Source organism: Notolepis coatsorum (assembly GCF_963971535.1).
Source record: "Notolepis coatsorum genome assembly, chromosome: 5".
NCBI lineage: Eukaryota > Metazoa > Chordata > Actinopteri > Aulopiformes > Paralepididae > Notolepis > Notolepis coatsorum.
In genome coordinates, this window is record NC_140169.1 from 34076377 (window position 1) to 34093488 (window position 17112).

Below are 17112 nucleotides of genomic sequence, written 5' to 3' on the forward strand. Positions count from 1 at the left end.
TAGCCAGATTCCTACGCGGAACTAGGACTTGTTCGTACATGTTGAGCGGTACGTTTGAACTGGGTCTGAGGGGTATGGCAGCCTGGCACCAAGGTCTCGACCAATAGTAGAATGGAGACTATTATGGGATGTTCAGTAGGCTAGAATGGATATTCAATGCATATTGTACAAGGAATATACAAGGGATATCAGGGAATATTAGAGAATATACAAATACAATTAAATATATATATATAAATAAATATATATATTCGGTTTAATCTGGCCCTTCACAACAACTAGGATTACCCCGCGATTAGAAGACGGGGCCAGGTAGAGTTTAAGTACCGACGATAAGACACAGACACATATAAATCTCTTTCCCTCCCTTTCAGAACAGACCCCCAATTTAACTCACACACACCCAAAACACATCCCCCACACACACACACACACTCACACACACACACACACACACACAAACACATCCCACACAAACACATCCCACACACACACACACACACACACACCAACACACACACACCACACACACACCAACACACACACACCAACACACACACACACCCAAAACACATCCCACACAAACACACACACACACACACACGCACACACACCAATTATATGATGTGCCATGGAGAGAGGAGATAGGGGAACGGAGGAAGGGGAGGACCTCACTTTTTTTCATTGGGGAGCACACACTTGGGCCGGCCGGTCAGATCACTCTGTGTTCAAAGAACTAGTATTTTGTTTATTTCACCTATTATACCTTATTCACTTTTATACCTTGTTCATTCATTTTTATATAATAAACTACTTCAAAAGTGTTTCATTCTTTACTTCTTTTTTAAATCTTATTACCGATCGGGTTTCAAAGTTTGCAAACTCGACAATTTGGCTTCCCTGTGGTGGGCCTACAGACCCGCTGTGAGACAACCGCGGCGCCATCATATATAACACCAAACTACTTATAAGAAGGTAAGATAAGCATGCATGGTTAAAAAATAGAATAAGAAGTGTGGCGCCCGTGGAGCTCTCAAAGTGGGTTTGTGACCTCTTTCAATTTATAATGAAATGTAAAAATTGCTAAAGATAAAAGTGAACTCAATGAATGCTTTTGATTGAAAGTGAATGAGCAAGGTGCAAGTTCCAGTACTATTTTGAATGTTAACAAATTCATTTAAATTTTTTTCCCCCCATAACCCTAATCAAGTGCAATTATTGTGTGTTTCTATCCTTTTTTCCCCACTGCTGGTGTTGATGTTTGTTGAATGAAAAGTCCTTCTCTGTAAGGTAATAAGTAGTGTCATAGGTTAGAAGTGACCCATTTATTTAAGTTAGGGTAACCCTAGCCAGTTATTAAGTAGACAAAAAATGGATTGCAGGTCTGAAGTGCGTAAGAATTACGGACAGATTACGGGTGAAGGCATGATCAGCCTTGCTTAGTCCTGGATTAGTGTCTCAATTGCGTCAGCCAACTGCAATCCTAGTCTGCAAAATAAACTTAGTCAATTAAACAGGTTAGAGTCAACAGTTTGTGCCACAACAGTTAGAGCCAAGTTAGAGCAGTAAGGTTTTAATTGTGTGTGGATGTGGAGCAGATGCTCAAAGAAAAGCAGTGTGTTTTAATGGGATTGTGTTGGGTGGTTAATTGTATCTTGACAGAAAGGCTCGGATGGAATGAGAAATTTGTCATAATCTTCAACTGGTCCGCCATATACGGGTAGAAGCATGGCCGGTTATTTAGTCAATTAAACAGGTTAGAGTCAACAGTTTGTGCCACAACAGTTAGAGCCAAGTTAGAGCAGTAAGGTTTTAATTGTGTGTGGATGTGGAGCAGATGCTCAAAGAAAAGCAGTGTGTTTTAATGGGATTGTGTTGGGTGGTTAATTGTATCTTGACAGAAAGGCTCGGATGGAATGAGAAATTTGTCATAATCTTCAACTGGTCCGCCATATACGGGTAGAAGCATGGCCGGTTATTATGACAATTTCAAAGAACATACAAGTCTTTAAGATACTATCGTGATGGGGTTGGGTTTATTAGGGAATATTGGACTGGCGCATTCATTTATTTCTAGGTTGGATTGGTGCATGCATTTATTTCTAGATTGGACTGGCACATTCATTATTTCTAGATTGGACTGGCGCATTCATTATTAAATTGGACTGGTGCATTTATTCCTAGATTGGACTGGTGCAATTAAGAGGAACAATTTTGGCATCTTTGTACTGGTTCCCAAGATACAGAGGCACGCTAAATAGTTTGGATAAATAGATTGTACTATTTCATTCAGTTCATTCAATTAGCTTTTCACACACACATGAAATTGTTGCAGTCTAGACGGTATATGTAGTACATTTAATATGCTACACTGAATCCCATTATTGGTTGGAATACCACATTTGGCCGATTGATGCTAAATCGATTAACAAAACAAAACAAATTGAAATACAGGTGAATCATTGTGTCCAGCTGCTTGGTCAGGGTGAATCTCTCTCCCTCTATTTTACCCGAGCAGAAAATCACACAGTTTCCCGCCCTTTTTCCTTTCTTTTTTCACACACACACACACACACACACACACACACACACACACACACACACACACACACACACACACACACACACACACACACACACACACACACACACACACACACACACACACACACACACACACACACACACACACACACACACACACACACACACACACACACACACACAACACACACACACACACACACACACACACACACACACACACACACACACACACACACACACACACACACATACATACACATACACACACACACACCCAAAACACATTCCCCACTTCACACACACACACACACACACACACACACACACACACACACACACACACACACACACACACACATACACACACACACACGCCCAAAACACATTCCTCACTTCACACACACACACACACACACACACACACACACACACACACACACACACACACACACACACACACACACACACACACACACACACACACACACATACACACACACACACACCCAAAACACATTCCCCACTTCACACACACACACACACATACACACATACACACACACACACACACCCAAAACACATCCCCTACTTTACACACATACGCACATACATACACACACACACACCCAAAACACATTCCCCACTTCACACACACACACACACACACACACACACACACACACACACACACACACACACACACACACACACACACACACACACACACACACACACACACACACACACACACACACACACACACACACACACACACACACACACACACACACACACACACACACACACACACACACACACACACACACACCTAAAACACATCCCCCACTTTGCACACACACACACACACACAGACACACACACACACACACACACACACACACACACACACACACACACACACACACACACACACACACACAGATCTTTCTTTGCCCCCCCCAGCACTCACTTCTTTATATAGATACTATATATTTCTTTTTTACTATTTTACGGTTGATTCACAGTAAAATCATGACTGATATAGAGCAACAAACGACAGGCCTGGTTATAGAAAAGGTGCATTTGAGGCTTGATGCGACAACTGAGCCTCAAAATAGAAAGAAGGTCAAAAAACAAATGGACAAATTGATATCTACCTGGCAAACAAGAAATTTACTTCCAAAAAATGACGAACTTGCCCTTACGAGGACACATAGACAAGAAATACTGGACTATGAGAAGGGAGAATTAACTGTCAAAACCATAGAATGGGAAAAGGCGGGAAGACACAAGATGGGGCAGGCCAAGGCCGCTCTGGACAAGGCTGAGCGGCGTATGACAAGAGTCTCCTCTCTCTTGCTCCACTTCAAATACGCAATACCTACTCAAACGGCAGTGGGCCCTGTGTTTAAGGACATAGATGAGCTGGACAGACTCAATACACAGGCCCAGGCCAATTCCACCATTCATAAAGTACTGACAGTGGAACAAGCTCCGATACTTCCACGAACTGACTTAATCCCCTCACCTTTAGAGACCGGCTCTTTGACCTCCTTGCTCTATCCTCGCCTCCCTCTTTCCCCGGCAGCAGCACAGGCCCCCGAACTGTATAGCACAAATCCCCCCACGTACGCACCGCACAGAGCCCCTGCTAGTTTGGAGATGATTCAAGCCCCAGTGATACACATCACCTCGGGGGTCCTAGATGTGGCTGAGACAGAGAGTGACCGTAAATTGGCACACTTAGTTGAACAGGTTGACAGGATTACATGTAATGCCCCACACCTGTTAACAGACCTCGGCAACTGCTATGGCAGAACCAGACAAGGGGGGTCCTCTGACACAACTGTACCCTAGGCTAAAGATAAACGGAGCACAGCGTGCAGTAGCAGAGTGTCTCTAGATGAGGCAAGTGATGCAGAGGATGCAGAATGTCTGACAGACAGAAGGACGGGCTACAGCCCTGTTATGGGAATTAACAGGCAAGAAGAGGAGCACCATGAGACGAGAGAAGTGGAAAAGATCAGTGTGATAAAGGGAAGACTGAAGATGCAGGCGAGAGGGGGTGAAACGAAGGGGGGATCATACGACATTAGCGGAGGAGAAATGCTGATCCAGCATCAAGGTTATGACTCCCTTGCAACACCCACGAGTGGCAAAGACCAGAGGGGAGAAAGGGGGGATGGGCAATTCTCCACTCAATGCACACTGATGACTAGCCCTACAGGACAGGCCTATTATCAGCCATGGAGTCACAGAGACATGGACTCCCTAGTGGCCAAATTGCCCCCCTTAACCAAGGGTGGTCAGAAGTGGGTAATGGAACTTGAAAAATACACAGCAGGAGATTGCCTGTGCTTAGGTGACCTTCGGGCGTTGATGGGAAGAATAGAAGGGCGATTGCCTGCTAGGCAGACCGATCTGATCGCTCAATGCAGTATGAATCAAGACCAGGAGGACTTCAACATTCATAGACCACGCTATTGGGCAGCAGTGAGGGACCGATATCCTACTAATCGGACACTCACTGCACTGGCCAGCCTGAAAAAGGAATCAAATGAGGACATTCACACCTTTCTTAAACGGTGTGAGGATGTTTGGTTGGAGTGTACGGGGGAGAGGTATGACGAAACAGAGGCCACAATAATGGTGTGGAGGAGTGCCGTAGTTAAGGCTCTCCCATAACCGGTCCGTATCAAATTGGACGATATCGTGGTGTTGGACACGAAAACTGATGGGGAATGGAGGGCATTTCTCATACATTATGACATTAAAAACCAGAAGGCACAAGGGGAGAGTGAGGAAGAGATGAAGAATCTGGCTAAGAGATTATTAAAGTTTCAAGTTGCGGAGAAGGACAGTGAGCGAAATCAAGGGAAGAAAGAGAGGAGACAGATGGTATTGGGGTCCGCCTTGAAACAAGAGCCTCAAGAGGCGGAGATGGCAGTTGCGCCTGGTGGAAATGTGATGACACAACAACAATGGCCCAACCCCATGCAATATCCAATGTATGGGGGAGGGGCCATGCCCAGACAGGGGAGAGGTGGGCAGCAGCAGCGGGATGATGCCTGCTATCTCTGTGGAATGCGGGGTCATTGGGCCAGGAACTGTTGGGGTCATAACCAACGGGGAACCACCAGGGGATACCAGAGACCCTTTGGCCCCAGAGGAAGATGGGGTTTGCGCGGCTATCAATCAAACATGGGTCCGCCGAACATGCAGGCAGGACAACCACCTTCCCCCTACTGGACTCCTCCTGCATACCCTGGTCAGCAGCAAATTCCTTACCAGTACACACAACCACAGTATGGTCCAATGCCACCCAATGCTACGCAGTTGCCTATGGCTGCATGGGGAAATGACCAACAATGAAGAGGCCCAGAGGGTCCAGCCACGGGTGAAACACTTCATGAACCAATGGTCACCTGTCTAATTGAGGGAGAGGACGTCCAACTAATGGTGGATACGGGAGCTACAGTTTCTGTCCTTAACAGTCTCAGGGGTAAAGTCCCACCGCTGTCCTCTCATACTCTCAGAACGGTTGGATTTTCGGGTAAAGCAGATGAACAAAAATATACTACCCCATTGGTCACACGAATAGGCAGTCAAACCCTAAATCACTCATTCCTCCACGCGCCACAGTGCCCAGTCAATCTAATGGGCAGAGACCTCCTAGTTAAGTTAGGAGCTGTCATTTTCTGTACTTCTGATGGTATCATTTTGCGACTCCCGGGAAGTCATAACAACGCTCCCATCACTCGCCACCATACAGAGACATTATATGATGTGGAAACTATGGATAAATACCCTAGGGGCGTATAGGCCCCCGTCAGATCCTCTACACTCGACATACAACTATCTTAGGAGGACTGATGAGGAGTATCAACAGGCCTGGGAGCAAGACAAAGAAGGCCACACTGAGACAATACAGACATCTGACATTATTGTGGGTCCCCAAGGGGTCGCTGCATATTCACATCTGACCCCAGAACAACAAACATGGTACACTTTAGACGCAGACGCCACACCCCATGTCACCCTAGCGATTGCAGTGGGGTATGAGGCTAGGTCCCTGGGCCTTATGATGAAAGAGGCCCTCACCTGTGAGTGGATACCCACTGCATTCCCCAAGGTCTTCACAAACCCCGTAAACAACATGTGGAAAATCCTCCACCGAGGCACAGATAAGGGCTTGTTGGAGGTACAAGAATTGGAACGTGACCATGGACGTGAACACACAGATCACCCGGACGCTGAGACATGGCTGCGTGCTGTGCCGTCCAAACTGTGGACTACGGGTCCATTTGATGTGGGTTGCGTGACACACAGAGGAGTATCAGTTACCCTTAAGCCTGACCAATATCCCTGTTGGCAGCCGCAGTACCGCCTTAAGCCGGAACAGATTGTTGGGATAAGAGACACTATCGAGGGGCTCCTGGAGGTCGGGGTTCTAAGGTACACCACATCCCCATGGAACACACCTATCCTACCAGTACCCAAGGCAGGGGACAAGGGGTGGAGAATGGTCCATGACTTAAGAGAGGTCAACAACGCACCAACGACAGAAAACATTCCTGTACCTGACCCCTATGTGGCGCTACAGAACATCAATCCATCACACACCCACTTCACAGTCATTGATCTAGCAAATGCATTTTTCTCGACCCGAAAGTACAAGATATGTTTGCCTTTACCTATGGAGGCAGTCAACTCACCTATAACAGGCTACCACAAGGCTATAAGGACAGCCCTGGACTATTCAATCAGGCCCTAAAGAGGGACCTGGACACCTTACAGCTTCCTGAAGGGGTCAATTTGATCATGTATGTAGACGATCTAATCCTGGCCTCGCCTACGGCTGAGGCCTGTTTGAAAGCCACCACTGACCTACTGACATTACTCGCCGAGGTAGGATACAAAGTGAAGCGAGAAAAGACACAAATATCGAGAAAGACTGTCACCTTCTTAGAACGACTCATCTCAGCTAACAGCCTGACGTTGACTTTGTCACAGAGAACATCTATACTCTCACACGGTAAACCGAAGACAGTGCAACAGATGTTGGCCTTCTTGGGCCTCACTGGGTACAGTAGGACTTACGTGCCAGACTATGTGACTCTAACTCAACCACTCAGAGACATGATTGCTGAAGCAGGGAATAGAAACCTCACAGCAGAACTGGAATGGGAGGGCGAGGAGGCCTTCACTCAGACCAAGCAGGCGCTGGCACAAGCTGCGCATTTGTGCACACCAGACTATACACAACCATTCTACCTTGATGTTTCTGAAGTAGGAGGGGTAGTGAATGGTGTCTTGTGTCAGAAACAAAGGGGAGAGAGGAGGGTGATGACATACCACAGCTCAAAGCTCGAAAACATAGAGCTAGGTCAGACGGGATGTGCCAGACACCTGGCTGCACTGGCCAGAGCTATTGAAAAGACAGCTCATGTAGTCATGTGTCATGCCCTGAAGGTGAACACCACACACGGAGTAGTTGCATTTTTGAGCTCTAAAGCTTTTGCATTCTCACCTGTCAGAAAGGTCAGGATTTCAGAGTCCCTTACACAGCCACACATTAGCTACGAGACCGGAAAAGCTAACATGGCTTCAGGATTAGCCTCTGATGACCATGAGCCACATGACTGCAGCTATATAGCAGAGCGTGATTTAAAGATCAGGTCAGATCTGCGGGAGGAACCGATACCAGAGCCAGATATGGTTCTCTTTTGTGATGGGTGCTGCTACAGGGGTGAGAATGGGAATATTGCTTCTTATGCCGTGGTAGAATAGAGATACTCTAAAAATGTGACTATAGAGTCTGCCATCATTCCTCAGCCAGCGTCTGCTCAACTGGCTGAAATAATAGCATTGACAAGAGCATTGGAACTGGCACGGGGTCAGAGGGTAAACATCTTCACTGACTCTGCATATGGCCACATGGCTGTGCACGTAGATGGCCCACAATGGATTAGGCGGGGTTTATTACCTCTCAAGGCACACCAATAAAACATGCAAAAGCACTTAGGGATCTCTTGGCAGCAGTCCTCCTTCCCCTGGAGGTGGGGTTCATGAAGTGTAGAGGTCATCAGAGTTCAGACACATTTATTGCTAAGGGGAATGATGCAGCAGATAAGGCAGCAAAACTTGTGGCAGGGTACAAAGGTCAGATGATGTGTTTACGTGAGGCAGAGGAGCTGGAGTTGACAGAGGATTCAATCAGGGAGCTGCAGCAACAGGCTGGTCCATATGAACAGAACCAGTGGCTGAGAAATGTGTTGGTGGGATTTGGAGAGCACATGATGGCCGCCTAGTGGCACCAGCTAAACTGTGTCAACTGATCATAAAGCAGGCACATGGCCCCACCCATGTGGGCAGACTGAGAACTACTAAAGAGGCAGAGACGCATTGGTGGCACCCATATTTCAAAGAGATAGTGGAGAACTTCATTGCAGACTGCCACACCTGCAACGCCTTTAATGTAAAGAGGACCTACAAGTGTCCTATGGGTAGGTTCCCTGTCCCAGATGCGCCTTTTAAAGAAATCTGCATAGACTTCACAGATATGGGAGCTGAGAATGTTGTACGTGGATAGAGGTACATTTTGGTTGCAGTGGACAGGTTCACCCGATGGGTAGAAGCCATCCCCTGTAGGAAAGAGGATGCGGCCACAGTTGTTAAGTGGCTAAGAAACGAGTTTGTCCCCCGTCATGGGCACCCGACCTTGGTCCGAAGTGACAATGGCAGTCATTTCACCAGTCACAAACTGGCAATAGTGGAAAAACAGCTAGGCATAGGACACAAATTTGGGGCTGTTTATCATCCGGCCTCACAGGGCCTTGTAGAACGAGCAAACCAAACTTTGAAGAGGAAAATTGCCAAGGCTTGTCATGGGACTAAGATGAAGTGGGTGGATGCACTTCCCCTTGCGCTAATGTCCATGAGATCTTCCCAGAGTGGGAGAACTCACCTTTCTCCCCATGAACTAATGACAGGTAGACCAATGCCAGGCCCACCCAGAGAGGGGGGTATTGGTCCAGCGTTGAACATTTGGGACGTTGAGGTGGAAGACTATATTAGGGCTCTCACTAAAATCACTCGAGTCTTGTCTTCACAGGTCCAGAACGCAGAGCCAGCCGAGGAGACACCGGAACAGACTCCTGTTAAACCTGGTGACTGGGTAAGGGTCAAAGTGCACAAGAGAAAGTGGACTGACCCTAGGTGGAAAGAGCCTGCCCTGGTAGTGGAAGCTACCTCACACGCTCTGAAGGTAAAAAGTAAAACAGGAGCTAATTGGCACCACCTCACACATTGTGTACCTGCACAGGAACCCTCTCGTAAACTTGAAGAGGTTAGACACGATTTGGCCGTGCTGGAACAAAAGAGTAATGAGAATCTGGCTACCTGATCTATTAGAATCAGCAATATCAGATGACATTCTGTCTGATATAGGACAGAACACGCTCGACGACATCCTTAATATAACATCCCCTTCTTCTCACCAAATACAACACCAGAACACAGTTGACAACGTTACTAAAGGACGCCATATCTCTGTAAATCTGAGTAGGGTAGTAGTGGGTAGTCTGGCAATCACGGTGTTTTCCTTGCTACTTGCTGTACTTTATTACGGGATAAGATACCTCCTGAAAATTGGAAATGGCGTCTAAAGATAAAAAGTTCACATGTCTTAGGATCAGTCTGGTGATAGGATGTCTGTTAGTTTTTACCCTTGGTCTGTTCTGCTATTGTTTCTCATCCAACCCCCATGCAGTGCAGCAGACTATCAAAGAACCCGCTTCCCGTGACTACACCCAGAGACGCGGTGTTAGAAAGGCCAGATACATTATTGACGTCAGGTTTGAGGAAGGGAAGACATCAACAGTGTTGATTGACGCATGTATATTGGCTGGCTGTAGAGGAAATCATGCTACATACTCCCAGTTGAATAAACGCATCTGTGTTTCCCATGCTCTTCCATGCCATTCCCCCACAGACTCAGCTTGGGACACTAAGGGGAGCAAGGACCATGCCCGCATGCAGGATCCAAAGATGAGATTAGACGAGTCTGGGCGCTCGCTTAAAGACAGACTGACTGTGATCAACGGACAACCCCCACCCAGCTGTAAAGTAGGTTCATGTAACCCCATTCTTATCACCCTCGTAAATGCACAGGTGGGGGATGCCGTTGATCTGGTCGTAGGTATTCCGGGTGTGGGATATCCAGATTTCACAGGACCATTTAGACTGGGATAGGGCCCCCGAACACCCCACCCCCCCTAGTAGAGGGAGTCCGACCCAGACCATTGGCCACTGAGCACCCACAAGTCATATATGTTTGTATGGGTTCGTTAGAGGACACCATAGCCATAGAGACAGGATATACTGAGCCAAATATGTGGTTGAGATGGATGCTGTTCACTGCAAAACTGAACGATGTGTCTGAATGTGTAATCTGTGCATCAGCCAGGCCCTCGTTGGGCACAGTCCCCTTTCCTGTGAGCATGCGGGAGGACCCCAGAGGTTTCATGTGTCTACTGGACATGTTCCTCACTAAAAACGTTGTTAAACCCAATTGCACCGCACTCACTAAACTGTTTCCCCCCGTTGAAGTGGCCCCCATTGCTCCCCCGTTTACTCCCTATCTGGGGGCGTACACGTGTATCACCAGGAGGGACAGAGGAGGCAAAGCAGTGGGGGAGATAAAGACATGTGACACACAACACAGTGTCAACACACTGAGTACAACAGGAGACTTGTCAAAGATGCGCTACGCCAGGACGGATGTCTGGTGGTATTGCGGTACAGACATACTCTACTCCATTCTCCCCGATAGATGGTCAGGTGTATGTGCCCCTGTTCAGCTGGTTTTGCCCTTTTATGCTATCCCATATACTGCTGAGGAATTAAAGAACACAGCGGCAGGGGAGAGGGTACTCCGCCCCAGCCCTCGCCGTAGCAGGCGTAGGGCCCCTAAAGGCTCCTTTGACGATAGCGTTTATCTTGATTCCATAGGCGTACCAAGGGGAGTCCCCGACGAGTTCAAGGCCAGGAACACAGTGGCCACAGGGTTTGAATCTATTTTTGTTTGGCCCACAATTAATAAGAACGTAGATTGGTTGAACTACGTGTTCTACAATCAGCAGCGATTTATAAATTACACGAGGGAGGCTTTTGAGGGGGTGGCGGAGCAGCTCTCCGCTACCAGCCTCATGACACTCCAGAATAGGATGGCGTTGGACATGTTGATGGCTGAGAGGGGCGGGGTCTGTTCCATGTTCGGGTCCTTATGCTGCACATTCCTCCCCAATAACACTAGTCCTGACGGCTCGGTGACCAAGGCCTTGTTAGGCTTAATGACCTTGAGTCATGAGCTTAAGCGAAACAGTGGTGCAGCAGACCCTTTCGGTGGAGCGATGGAGAGGTGGTTTGGTCGGTACAAGTCTATGTTTGTCAGTGTGTTTATGTCCCTCACTGTTGCCGGTTCTGTTCTTGTCTTGGTAGGATTTTGTTGCATCGACTGTCTCCGTTCATTGACCAACCGGCTAATTACTACTGCACTTTCCAAGGAGAAGGATTCCTCCTTCTTTCCGCTGTTAAAGGGAGACGGCGAGCCAGATGGGCACTCGCTGAGGTTGGCGGAGGACGATCGCGGGAGCTACGTTTCTCTGTATCCTACACCAGGGGCACTAGATGAAAAATCTCCCTGATTCTGTGCATGCGCATGTAAATCTCCCTAATTCTATGCAAAGTACCTTCAAATCTGCCACTCTCCCGTATGTCTCAGACCGTATGCCCCGTGTACATACCGTATACCCCACCGTATACCCCCCCCCCCTGCTGTCCCCTCTGCCCCATTCCCTCCGTTCTCTACTCCGACCCCTCCTCCCAATGTCCCCTCTGCCCCATTCCCTCCGTTCTCTACTCCAGCCCCTCCTCCCAATGTCCCCTCTGCCCCATTCCCTCCGTTCTCTACTCCAGCCCCTCCTCCCAATGTCCCCTCTGCCCCATTCCCTCTGTTCTCTGCTCCAGCCCCTCCTCCCAATGTCCCCTCTGCCCCATTCCCTCCGTTCTCTACTCCAGCCCCTCCTCCCAATGTCCCCTCTGCTTCGTTCCCTCTTTACTCTCTGACTGTACAGGACGAGGAGGACTGAGAGGCCTCTGGGCTGTCCGTTGCCACGTGTTACCAGATCGTGATATCCAGATATGGGAGGAAGCTATGCCTAGTCTCTCCTCACCGGATAACACAGACTCTCCTGTACCTGATGCCGGGGGAAGAAGCCTCATATTATAGGACTCTAACCTGTTCTGTCTCCTACTCTACACTCTCTCTCATCTCTCTCTACCGCACCAAAATTCTCTCTCTCCTCTGGGCCCCCAAATTTATGTGGTCACACTCCACAAGCCCAACTAGGTTACGTACAAGTCTGATGTATTTGTGTTGGTCATCCCATACGTTGAACATTGTGATTAGAAATATGTCCAGAGATGTGCTGGGATCCATCACGGACATCGGACGGCGGTGGAGTTTAATTTTTTTGTATTTTTCTGTTTTTTAAGGGGCCTTTTGACGCCCAACACCCTGATTTGGGTTGTTTTTATTATACACTGTTATGTTATGTTTTACAACTCACAGTGAGTCTGATGTGCTGTGAGCTGCGCCGAGGGCCGTTACCATAATAGCGGGACTATGGGACGATGTGTGCCTTTTATCCTCCAATTATGTCATAGTATTAAGCAAGTTATTATTCAAGTGTGTTCTTTAATAGGCCGTACTTTCTAGGCCGTGGATTGTCTCGGGAGGTTTTTGGCCACATGCAGAGGACTCTGTTTGATGTGACAGGTGGAGAGGTTGATGATTGTGCCATTTCTCTACCATCTCTTGTGCTTTTTACGGTGTGGATTGGGTCGGCCGGTGTGTTTTTTTTTATTGTTTGGTTGTTTGTTGATGATTTTGCATAAGGTCCCCCTTCTATTTCATTTTTTTCCCTACCTAAAGGTAGGGAAGGGGGGACTGTTGAAATATGACATGTATAATCATGAAAGTTATAGCAGAGACATTCTACATGTATAATCATGTAGTTTTATAGCAGAAGACATTCTCCCATTTATTACACTATGCAAAACCTAGTTCCCTTGGGTTCTCTCTCTCTGGCACAGCCAGACCACTCACAGATCCTTATCAGTGACCATAAAAACTCACACACACACGTTGCAATATCCTCATCTTCCCTACATAGCTGTCAACATTGGGATTTCAAAATCCGTACAGATTTTAGCCACGCCCCTTCTCCTGGCCCCGCCCCCTCAGCCCGCCCCCTCCCACCTGGCCCCGCCCCCTCCCAATGGAGCTGCCTCGTCGCTGCCATCTGCTGGTCAAAACCGGTATTATTTTGTTTTCCTACTGTGTAGAGTGTAAATGCTATAAAAATACAGTAAATTACCTTTTATCAAAATAACCATTAAATAAAGGTTGTAATCTGTAAATGCATTTGATTTTACTGTAATTTGACAGTATTTGGAAACCATAGATGCCAGACATTTAGTTTTCTTGCAGCTTTTTTTCTTACAGTCTCCAGTCAGTGAATCCTAAATCTCCACTAGGCAACCACTTATCACTCAGTCCAACAAGGACTGGGTGAACTAGTTGCTACATTAAATTAATCAGATACCTGGTTGAAAGTGAAATGCTGTGAACATCCCTGCATTAAGTGTAAGACAAATTCAGTATAAATTCAGTTTTAGTAGTAGCATTAACATGTTCATATTTATTGAAATCTTACAATTCATACATAAATGTTATGAATTGAAAATGGGGGAAGAAGTCCTCTGGTCTGCATCCCCTTAACAATTGTGTATTGCACATATTAATATTAATACGACAACTCAAGAAGAATCAAGAGGTTTATTTGCCACATAGTGAAATACAGGTGGTCACGCCCGCATTGATTGTGCAAAATGCAAAAAATATAGCTAACAGGATAAGCATGATAAAAAAAAGACATGCCATGTTCAGAAAAACTGGATCCCATGTACACTACAATATACAATTGTAACTCTGTATCGAAACTATACAATAACTTCTTCCTTTTAAAGTGACATTTTGTGCACATTACAATAAAAATAGGTAACAAAAGATATGCATGATAAAAAAAGACATGCCATGTTCATGAAAAACTGGATCCTATGTACACTACAATATACAATTGTAACTGTATCTAAACTATACAATACCTCCTTCCTTTAAAGTGATCTGTACTGTACATACATCTGATGTATTGTATATTACTATTGCACTTTACTGTTACATTTGCACTCTGGTTGGATGCCAAATGTCTTCGTTGTACTGTATAATGACAATACATTTTAATCTAATCTAATTAGACTGATACTTCATGCGCGGGGGGCTCTTGCTTCGGCCAGGGACCTGTTGTAAATATACGTTGCAGACTTCGCATTTTTCAACACCTTCTGAGAAGGAGTGTATTTTTCAGCTGGACCAGGGTGATTGATCTTGCATGACAGTAGAGCACAAACAGTACTGTTGTCCAATGCCAGTCTGTTTTCTGTGACAATCTTCTTCACCATACTGAATACCCTTTCAGAGCTGGCATTGCTGTGTGGAATGCATAACAGAGCCTTCATAAGTCTCGCCAGCTCACTGAACTTCAAGTCCTTGCCTAGAAGGCCCCAAAATCTGTCGATTCTGTCTTCTTGGGGGAGCTGCTCGACCGTCCGGTATAGGGCGAGTTCCTGTGACAGCAGATTCAGATCGAAACTCAACTGAGGGAACAGGGCTCCTAGCCTTCTCACTGTAAAACAAAACCATACAATACATTATACAATACAGTCAAAGTATCTTGCTGTCTTCAACTGGAAATGATAATTCTATTCTAACTGGAAACTGTTGCTAATATCTACCCGTCTTTAAAAAAGGGTTATTACATGGCGTTTTCACATTCGCCAAAATGCTTGATTGTGATTGGTCAATAGCGCTCGGTTGCCCATAGCAGCGGCCAATTATTTCTCGATAACTGACCGCTGGCATGGGCAACGCGCAATAATGACAGCTGATACGGGTAACGGAGCGCTATTGACCAATCACAATCAAGCATTTTGATCGCCACTAGATGGCACCATCTACCAGGCTATGCACAGCTCAATGCATGTTGTGAGGAGCCACAGAAGTTATCTTAAACTCAAGTTTCAAGTTTCTTTAATAGTTGTCATACAGAAGTACAGAATACTTTCATACAAAATGTTTCTTACTGTTACGCTTCAGAGACTGTGCTAGACAAGATAGTATCAAATAACATAGTATAGCATGTAATTTAGAAGAAGAAAATGAGGTCACAGTGTTCGGTATAGACATATGTACAATGTTCTGAGTTACCATATAATATACAATACTATGCAGTGTACTAATGTACAGTACTATATAGTGCAAAGCAGAAATGGGATGAGGTACAATTTAGGTACAATTTACAGTAATGTGTACGAGTTGTAGTGCAATCCTTCATCAATAAATATAAAGTGTGGGGAGTGGGTGCTACAGTGTGTTTGTTTAAAGTGGGTGTGTGCTATAAAGTGTGTGGAGTGGGTGCTACAGTGTGTTTGTTTAAAGTGAGTGTGTGCGTGTGGATGTGTGTGCTATGTGCGTTTGGTGGTTGTTGTTGTGTATTTCTATACCTGTCATTTGAGTTATGTCAAGCCGCAATGCAGGGTCTAGCACTGCCAGGTCCTTCAGGAGTTGAGAGTCGATTGGAAAGCAGGCGATCATCTTTCGTATAGTTGCTTCATAGAAGGCTCTTACAGTTCTAAAACAAATCATATTCATTAGTGTCATTTCAGGGCACACAACAGACTTCTCAAGTTGAGATCATAACTACAATAATAATATACTCACTGAAAGATTTTCTTCCTGGCTGAGACAGGGATGTCTGCCTGTTCGATGAATGCACGTGTCTCTTCTCCAATGCAGAGTTCTTCATCTGCCAGCTGATGTCCCTCTCCATATTGCACCTCCTTGAGAGGCACACCCACGATGGACCTGGGTGGTATGAGGAAGCCCAAGAACCGCACGATCAGCTGACACATATCACGTTCGAGTCTGTGAATCTGGACTCCCTCCGACTGTAGACAGACAACAGTGAAATGATAAGCATTATCATCATAATGATATTTATATGGTAATCCTTACATTATCACAAGTCATGACACCCACCTGAAAGGCTGCGTTGAAATCAGCCAAAGGCTTAAGAGCATAACTTAAGAACATAAAGTATGTTCTCGTAACCGGATCTCCAAAATGGTTTGCCAGGAAACGAACTTTGGGGTTACTTTCCACGTCCTCATTGCTGTTGAAGTATGCCTATATGGGGAATATATGGAGAAAATAATCAATGGAAACATACCATAATACATAGAGATATCGGCGGAATGGAGTTTAGTATTACAATCTTACCTTCAAAGCCTCCCACTGGTTGAGTACTCTCAGTATGCATGTGTGCAGACTGAGCCATCTGATAACAAAGTACTTTAGCAGCTTCAGGTTATCGGACCCTGTAA